Source organism: Chrysochloris asiatica, unplaced genomic scaffold, assembly GCF_000296735.1.
Source record: "Chrysochloris asiatica unplaced genomic scaffold, ChrAsi1.0 scaffold00172, whole genome shotgun sequence".
NCBI classification, from domain to species: domain Eukaryota; kingdom Metazoa; phylum Chordata; class Mammalia; order Afrosoricida; family Chrysochloridae; genus Chrysochloris; species Chrysochloris asiatica.
Window position 1 is genome coordinate 5,343,015 of NW_006408690.1, and position 7,657 is coordinate 5,350,671.

The 7,657-nt window shown below is 41.2% G+C and overlaps 1 pseudogene; it reads left to right on the top strand.

Annotated features, from left to right (window-relative positions):
- The window catches only part of LOC102821089, a 19,921-nt pseudogene extending 14,175 nt beyond the window's left edge, over window positions 1–5,746 (top strand).
- Window positions 5,747–7,657: the final 1,911 nt, after the last annotated feature.

The window sequence follows — 7,657 nt, forward strand, 5'->3', positions numbered from 1 at the left end:
TAAAGCCCATGGAAGCAGCAGTCAAGGAATTAAAGGGGGAATTGACATTTGCAAAGGAATAGCATAAAACGTTTCCAATTTGGTAAAATTATAGGTGACATTTTTTACTTTTTTGTTGTTTGTTTCTGTGTCCCATATTAAATATACAAACTGTTATACTTTGGGGGGGGGGGTTATAAACAGAAAATAAGTAAGGTGCATAAAGTGACAAGGTCAAACTCTGAGGACATCCAGGGGACTAATTATTCTACAATGAGAGAAAATATGCTCAATATCTGAGGGTTATCAAAATCACATAGACTAGGATCCACTCTCTTCAGCTCTTTTTTTTTACAAGCATGACCAATATACTACCATATTATTTTCTGAGTAACTGATAATTATCCAACACCTAGTCCTGGTGGAAGGAGTCCTGGTGTGGCGCTGTGGGTTAATGCGCCCGACTGCAAAGCCATTTGAACTGCACGGGTCGGTGGTTCCAGCTCACCAGTCGCTCCTCGGAACCCTATACAGGGTCACTATGGGTCAGAACCGATTTGACCGCACTTAACAACAACAAACAACAGTCCTGGTGTGGTGCTATAGGATGAGCAATGGAACACAAGGTAGGTTTGAACCACAAGGTCTGCAGTTCACACTCACCAGCCTCTCCTGGGAAACCCTATGAGTTGGAACCGACTCAAAGACAATAACAATACCACTACACTGTAAACAAAAATATAGGAAAACTCCCTGATATGAAGACCTTAAAATCCAAAGTACAAGGTAAGTAAAGCTTTAACACAAAACTACAATATAGAAAGACATTAAGAAGATAAAATTGGAAAGCTAGACTAGTGGAAAAAATTATATTAAAGAATGTGACAGTACGTCTTGATAAGGCATTGAGTTTGAGAATTCAAAGATGAACGACTGGCCAGTCTTGGAATACACCCAAAAGGCTTGCAAGCATGGGCTCAGATATTATTTGCTCATTGCAACATTATTCACAATAGCTAACTGGTGGGAATAACCCATGTCCATCAACAGATAAAAAAAATATGATACACACATATACATACATACATACATACATAAGTCTGTATGTAGGTGTCTCCTAGCCTGTTTAGAATGGAGTGAATATGTCACCTAGGGAGTACTGGTGTGGTGTGGTGGTACCAAATATTGGTTTGAACTGCAAGGTGGTTGGTCTTTATGTCAGAACCAACTCTACAGCATTTAGCAACAACAACAACAACAACAGGGACATAAGAGGAGTCCTGGTGTGGTACTGTAGGATATGCACTGGACTGTTAACCACAAGTTTGGCAGTTCAAACCCACCAGCAATCCCTCAGGAACCCTATACAGGTTGCTATGAGTTGGAGCCAACTCAACAGCACTTAACAACAATAACAGCATGGGAAAACTATTCAATGACACAGGAAGCATCAAAAGAAGATGGTAGAAACACAGAGTCACTGTACCAAAATGAATCTGTCAACATTCAGCCATTTCAGGAGGTAGCATATGATCAAAAACTGACGGTACTGAAGTGAAGAAGTTCAAGCTTCACTGAAAGCATTGGTGAAAACCAAGGCTCAGGAATTGATAAGATACCAACTGAAATGTTTCAACAAACTGATGCAGCACTGGAGGTGCTCACTCGTCTATGTCAAGAAATTCAATGTCAGCTACCTGACCAACCAACTGGAAGAGATCCATATTTGGACTGGAATGCAGAAATTACCCAACAATATCACTGATGTCAAATGCAAGTAAAATTTTGCTGAAGATAATTTTTAAATGGTTGCAGTAGAACATTAACAGTAAGCCAAGCTAAATCTCTAGTAGTGTAGTGGTTATAAAATCAGGCTGCAAGCCACAGGGTCAGCAGTTCAAAACTACCAGCTGTTTCGCGGGAAAATGATGAGGCTTTCTGCTCCTATAAAGATTTACAGCCTCAGAAACCCTATGCAGGGTCGCTATGAGTCGGAACCGACTCCATAGCACATAACAACAACAAGCTAAATTTAGAAAAGGATGTGGAACCAGGGATATCATTACCAACAGTCATATGAATCTTAGCTGAAAACAGAATACCAGAAAGATGTGTACTTGTATTTACTCATATACAAATACAGTCAAATGTGTGAATCATAACAAACTTTGGATAACATTGCAAATAATAGGAATTCCAGAATACTTCCTTGTGCTCACATGGAACCTGTAGACAGACAAAGGGCAATTGTTCAAATAGTACAAGGAGATACTGCATGGTTTAAAATCAGGAAAAGTGTGTGTCAGAATTATATCCTTGCATCATACTTAATCTGTATGCTGAAAATAATCCAAGAAGCTGGATCATATGAAGAACATGCATCAGGATGGGAGGAAGACTCATTAACAACCTGCGATATGCAGATGATACAAACTTGCTTGCTAAAAGCAAAGAGGATGAAGTATTTACTGATGAAAATCAAAGAATACAACCTTCAGTATGGATTATACCTCAACATAAAGAAAACAAAAATCCTCACCACTGGGTCAATAAGCAACATCATGGTAAAAGGAGAAAAGATCAAAGTTATCAAGGATTTCATTTTACTTGAATTAGCAATTAAAGCCCATGGAAGCAGCAGTCAAGGAATTAAATTACATATTGTATTGAGCAAATCTGAAAGAGTTCTCTTTAAGTATTAAAAAGCAAAAATGTCACTTTGAAAACTAGAACACCTGAATAAATGGAATCCTAAATGATACTCTGAAAAGATGTCTCAGAGCTCTCTCAGCAAGCAACTAAGTGTTGAGATCTAATTGTTTAAATTTCATTAGAAAAAAAGAAGAGGAACTTATTGTTGCCCCCCACCCAAAAACAAACAAACAAATATATATATATAATCAAGTTCTGGTAGCGTAGTGGTTACAAATCGGGCTGCGAACCACAAGGTCAGCAGTTCGAAACTACCAGCTGCTCTGTGGGAGAAAGATGAGGTTTTCTGCTCCCATAAAGATTTACAGTCTCAGGTCACTATGGATCGGAACTGACTGGATGGCACTTAACAACAACAGCCTGTGAATGTGCTTATTTGGAAATGATTTACAGTCTTTGCAGATGTAATTATTTAAGCTAATATGAAGTCATACTAGTTACTGTTGTTAGGTGCCGTCAAGTCGATTCTAACTCATGTACAGCAGATGGTCCTGTGTCATCCTAATTATTGTTGTTCTGTTTGAACCCATTGCTGAATCACTGTCACTGTGTCTCACGTCTGTGGAGCATCCTGTCTCCAAGACAGATTACTGTCAAGTCGGTTCCACTCATAGTGACTCTGTATAGGGATTCTGAGGTTGTACATGTTTATGGAAGCAGAAAACTTCATCTTTTCCCTGCGGAGCAACTGATGGATTCAAATTGCTAACCTTGCAGTTCGCAGCATAATGTATAATCTACTACACCCCAAGCACTCCTTATAAAGCAGATTGTTGTATGATGGAGTCCTGGTGGCGCTGTAGGACTGCTAACCACAAGGTGGACAGTTCAAACCCACCAGAGTAGCTATGAGTCAGAACAGATAAGCATCTTAATAAAAGAGAAACTATACAGAGACAGACACAAAGAGAATGCCATCTGAAGACAGCAGCAGAGACTAGAGTGATGTATCTGCAGTAAGCCAAGAAACACCTGAACCTCCAGAAGTTAAACTGGGTAAGGAAGGATTCCCCGCTAGAAGCTTTAGAGAGAGCCTAGCTCTGCCAACAGAGAATGAGCTTAGTTCTACGAACACCTTGACCTCCAGCCTTCAGAACTGTGAGAAAATAAAGTCTGCTGCTTTGTCATACCCAGTTTCTTACGGCAGGCCTAGGAAACTAATATACCTAGTATGAAAAGAAATTGGAAAGAACGCTCTCCAAATGTTTTTTTCCCACAATAATGTTTGAAATTCCATTACTAACATTCTTTCATTGGAATTGCATAATTTATCTCCAAGACTATTTTTATTTATTTACTCATCAAATACTAGATCCTTCAGTGATCTAGGCCCTTTACTAAGCACTCAAAGCATTGGACAAGACAGACTTGAAGCTATTTATCAGAGGAGAGAAGACCTGTTGTGGTGCTGTAAGATAAACACTGGATTGTTAACCTAAATGTCTGTGGTTCAAACCCACCAGCTGCTTGTTGGAAACCTTATACAGGGTCACTGTAAGTAGGAGCTGACTTGATGGCACACAACAATCAGAGGAGAAGATAAATAATGCCAATGCACAGGAAAACAGATACAACTTTTTCAGAGAGGGATAAAAGCAAAGGAAAAGATAAAACAGTGGTTGGAGGAACAAACGGAGAAGGTACTTTGAGAAGGGAGAAAGAAATGTTCTAAAAAACTAAGATTTGAGTTACCACTTAAATAAGAAAAAGCCAGCTGTATAAAACCCAAGGGCTATCGCATTCTTATAAGAAGCCCTGGGGTGGCACAATGGATAAGTGAAGTTTAGCAGTTTGGTCCCAACAGCAGAATCCTGGGGAAAAAGACCTAGTGACTTCAAAGCTCATGAGTGGTCATCTAAGATGTAGCTATGGGTCTCTCCTGATAAGGTACCCAGCTACCACTACAAACTGCTCTGAAAAGGATCACACTACAAGGTCCTAGATAGAGTGGGACAAAATGTAGAACAAAACTCAAAAACATATGAACACATCAGGCTTACTGGTTGAACAGAGACTGGTGGAACCCCCAAGACTCTGGCCCTAAGCCATCCTTCAGATCTGGAAATGGCTCAATTTTCAGACAAATAATTGGCCTACAAGGGAAACACTAATAGTAGTAAAGAAGGCACACCATAGAATAATCAACCATTTCAGATCAAAAGCACAGCATTTACCTAAGGACAAAGTTTAGAAAGGGTAGGAAAGAAGGAGAAAACACAGGGAGGACGTGCAATAAGTGGTACTTTGTTGTGGGGACCGCAATCAATGAGAGGATACAGAATGTGTATGAATTGTATGGAAAACTGATCTGATCTGTAAACCTTCACCCAATTCACTATACCATTTTGAAAAAATAAAAATAATAACACCAAACCACACTTTCCGCTGGGTCGTTCCACTTGGAGCAGGACCCTAGCCAGCTATAGTGTCCAGACAGAATGGCATGATCCTGAAGCCTCACTTCCATAAGGACTGGCAGCAGTGAATAGCCGCCACATGGTTCAACCGGCACAGAAGATCCGCAGACTCAAGGCCCAACAAGCCAAAGCCCAATGCATTGCCCTGTGCCTTGCATCTAGACCCATCCGGCCCACTGTGCGGTGCCCCACGGTACGGTATCACACCAAATTCCAAGCAGGCAGGGGCTTCAGCTTGGAAGAACTGAGGCAGGTGGCTGGCATCCACAAGAATGTGGTGCAGATCATTGCCTGTGGACCCCAGGAGAAGGAACAAATCCACTGAGTCCCTGCAGGCTAATGTTCAGCAGCTGAAGGAGTACCATTCCAAGCTCATCTTATTCCCGCTGAAACCCTCTGCCCTCAAGAAGAGGGACAGCTCTGCTGAAGAACTCAAACTGGCCACTCAGCTGACCGGACCAGTGATGCCCATCATGAACGTCTACACGAAGGAGAAAGCCCGGGTCATCACACAGGAAGAGAAGGACTTCAAAGCATTTGCCAATCTCCGCATGGCCCATGCCCATGCCTGGCTCTTCTGCATCTGGGCAAAGAGGGTGAGGGAGGCTGCAGAGCAAGAAGTGGAGAAGAAAAAGTAAATTTGTGTCTTTGTTGTTAAGTGCCATCAAGTTGGTTCCAACCCATAGTGACCCTATATAGGGTTTCCAAGGAGCGGCTGGTGAACTTGAACCACCGAACTTGTGATTCTAACTGACTGCAGTCTAGTGCATTAACCCACAGCACCACACCTTCAATAAAAGCAGTGAAGCCTTTTCCCTTCCCCTCAAAACACACACACACACACACACACACACACACACACACAAATAAAAAGACTTGGTGATTTGTTTCTGTAAAGATTACAGCCTAGGAAACTCTATTGGCTCTACTCTGTTCTATGGAGTCCTGATGTGGCACTATATGATTAGCATTGGACTGCTATCAGTAAGGTTGGTGGTTCAAGCCCACCAGTTGTTCCTTGGAACATACACAGGGTCACTATGAGTTGCAACCAACTTGAAGGCACTTCATAACAACAAAAACAACTCTGTTCTATAGTATCAACTAAGAGTCCTGGTATGGCTCCACAGGATAAGCACTCAATATTAAGGTCCATTTGAACCACAAGGTTGGTGGTTCAAACACAGCAGCTGCTCCTTGAAAATGCTGGGTCGCTATGAGTCAGAACCGACTCAATGGAACTTAACAACAAAATAAAATCTATCTACATGCTGATTAAGTGATCTGAGAAACTGGATTGTAAGGAAAGGAGTGTGGCATCAGGATTGGAGGAAGACGCATTAATAACCTGTGATATGCAAATGACACAACCTTGCTTTCTGAAAGTAAAGAGGACTTAAAATACCACAGACTTAAATATGGAGTGTACCTCAATGTAAAGAAAGCAAAAATCTTCACCACTGGACCAATATATAACATCATGATAAATGGAGAAAAGATTGAAGTTCTCAGAGACTTAGTTTTGCTTGGATCCACTCTTGATACACATGAAAGCTGCAGTCAAGAAATCGAACAACGTATTGCATTGGACAGATCTACTGTACAAGACCTCATTGGAGTGTTCAATAGCAAAGATGTCAGTTTGAGGACTAAGGTGTGCCTGGCCCAAGTCATAATATTTCTAATAGCTTCATATGCAGGTGAAAGTTGAAAAATGAATAAGAAAATCATAGAAGAATTGATTTATTTAAGTTATGGTTTTGGAGGAGAATATTGCAAGTACCATGGACTGCTAGAAGAAGAGATAGGCCTGTGTTGGGAGAGGTGCAGCAAGAGTGCTCCTTAGAAGCCAGGATGGCGTGACTTCATCTCTCATACTTCAGAAATACTATCAGGAGAGACCAGTCCTTGGAGAAGAACATTATGCTGGGTAAAATGGAGGGTCCGTGTAAAAGAGGAAGACCCGCAACAAGATGGATTGGCACCGTGGCAACAGCAATGGGCTCAAGATTACCAATTGTGAGGATAGCACAGGACTGGGCATTGTTTCATTCTGTTGTGCATAAGGTTCCTATGAATTGGAACCAAATCACCAGCACCTAACAACAACATTGAAGGATCACTCTGAGTGGAAATCGATTTTAAAGGCACATAACAACAACATAGTAATTCAGGGAAGAGGAAGCAGCAAGAGCAGAGGTCTCCAAGCAGGAAGAAGAGTGGTATTCTGGAGGGACAGAAAGATGGGCAATGTGACTAGACATGATACATAAAGGTAGGTCAGAGAGGGAGACAGAGGCCTTGTAGGTCTTTATGTAAGACACTGTTGTTAAGAGTTTGTATGTTGTATAGCCGGGAAACAGACAACACCTGTGAAAGTTACTCTGACTTAAACAATAAGAAGAGTGAAAACAGAAGCCCACATCCTGATCATACCTTCCTGGAAGCAATCACAAAGCATAAAATATACCAAAACACATACTCAGTTAAGTATTAAGGCCACAGATAAAGATTCAACATGTCCAAGAAGCAAAAGCAGATGACCATAT